Here is a 2293-nt window from a genome sequence, read left to right on the forward strand (position 1 = left end):
TAGGTAAAGATCTGCTAACCAATAAAAAGGGTCTCAATTCACAATCAATGTTATTGTTAGTATGATAACAGTGTGAGAGGCCACAAGGATGCCCAGGGCCCTGTTGTACTAGGTGTTATAACCAGACTGTCCCCAACCTGCAGAGCTTAAATAAACCAGACAAAGTTAGGAGGGGAAACGGAGGCACCGTGACTTGCCCAATGTAGGTCAGTGGCAGAGCTGAGACTAGAACCCTGAATTCTAATTCAGTGCCTGATCCAGCTATGTGCAGTTAGGTAGGCAGGGCTCCCACCTAAGGCACCTACATGTTCCATTGCTTCTCTCCTATCTTTCTTGAGCAGAGGAAAAATGATCCCCAACTAGATCAGTGCCTCCCTTTTTATAACCTTCCAGTCTCCTCTGCCAGGTGACTCCCTTGTCATCCTCAAAAAGTGTTTTCACTGCCAGGCAACCTCACCCCAGCTAACCTAGCTTTCCTAGTTTGGAGCCAGTCCATTGTTGAGAGTGATCGCATTTCAACCAGCGAGCACTTAAGTTAAATGACCCCCTACCATTAGGCCGCTGCCCCTACTCCCTCCTGTTCCGACATGGAGTTGAAAGGACAACAGAGATGCCAAAAGGCTGCACATTCCATATGGAGTTTGCAGCTTGGTAAAGGTACATACAGGAGTCTGCAGCTCCCCTGTTGGGAGGAAGTACGTTGGTCCCCTTCTCCCAGCTCATCCCCGGTTGCGAAGAGAGGGGAGCTTCCTTGTCCTGACCTCTCTGCAGGCTTCCCAGCTTTTCTTTCTCCCAGGACGGTTTCCTCTCTCCCAGGTCCCTCATAATTTGTCACAGGTGAGGCAATTTCCTGGACTAAACCTACTGAATACAGGTTAACCTTGAATTAAGTTTATGTATCGCTGAGAGCCAGGGACAAGGCTGCGTGAGAGACAAGGCGAGGGAGTTAATCCCTTTTATTGGGCCCATTTCTGTTGGCGAGAGACCATCTCTTCTGCAGCTCTAGCCTGTATGTGCAATTCCCTAGGGGAGGGGAGGCCACAGCTTCACCGGGTGCTCAGGACAGTGGGGGGTTGTTATGCAAAATCCCTCAGGTTGTAACATGTAACACCTCCAGGGCTGGAGCACCCACAGGGAAAAATTAGTGGGTGCTGTGCACCCACCAGCAGCTCCCCGCCCTGCCCCCCCAGCTCACCTCCACCTCCGCCCCTGCGCGTGCTCCGTGCCTGCTTTTCCCCCTACCTCCCAGAGCTTGCGCCGCGAAACAGCTGTTTCACGTGGCAAGTGCTAGGAGGGGAGAGGGGAGGAGGGGAAACGCGGCGCACTCGGGGAAGGGGCGGGGCCAGGGCAGGGATTTGGGGAAGGGGTCCAATAGGGGCAGGGAGAGGGCGGAGTTGGGGCAGGGACTTTGGGGCAGGGGTTGGAATGGGGTGGGGCAGGGCAGGGGTGGGGTGGGGGGGGCGAGTACCCAATAGCGCCGGGGAAAGTTGGCTCCAATGAGTGGGCCCACCACAGTCCCAGACTGCACACCCGGGGGATCTAGTCCCATAGAGTGTTGGGGGTTCTTAGGGACTGGCTTGTTTTGGCCTTGTTTTGAAATGGGATTAGCTGGATTTTTGGCTAATTGTGAAAGTTGGGGTGGGGCTTCTTTACCACATGAAAGTTGGCAGCTGTGTCCACAACCTGGAGCGGTTGAGCTTTTAAACTGGATTCTCCAGAGCCCAACGAACATAGGAAGGACTTTAGAATAAATAGCCTGAATTTAAACTGTTTTAGGGCCTTTGTTCTTATTCAGTAAACAGCCAGGACCCTCCCCCCCCCCCCCACATCTGCAGAGGTGAGTCTATTATAGCACCCAAATAGTGGACCTTGTCTCCGCAACATCATCTTCCCCTCAGTTCTCTAAGTCCCTAGTTCAATCCCCAGTGTGTTAGCAAGATGGTGGATGGCTGTCGAACGCTGTTATTTCTGGGGTTCATTTTGGTCTTGTGTGTTTCACCAGGCGGAGGCAATCGAGGGGTTCGTTGCGTTCTCTTGGCTCCCCAGCCTTACACCCAGTTATGGACGAGGAGGAGAAATCCAAATGCCAGGATGGAATCGGCCGTCTTCCAAGCCAGAGACAAGGGCACGGCTGAGTTTTTCTGTGAAACAAGACAAAAGCCTTTTATTCAATATCTTCATTAATGATCTGGAGGATGGTGTGGACTGCACCCTTAGCAAGTTTGCAGATGACACTAAACTGGGAGGAATGGTTGATACGCTGGAGGGTAGGGATAGGATACAGAGGGACTTA

The sequence above is a fragment of the Mauremys mutica genome, unplaced genomic scaffold, assembly GCF_020497125.1.
Source record: "Mauremys mutica isolate MM-2020 ecotype Southern unplaced genomic scaffold, ASM2049712v1 000486F_np12_subseq_1:109041_obj, whole genome shotgun sequence".
Lineage (NCBI taxonomy): Eukaryota > Metazoa > Chordata > Testudines > Geoemydidae > Mauremys > Mauremys mutica.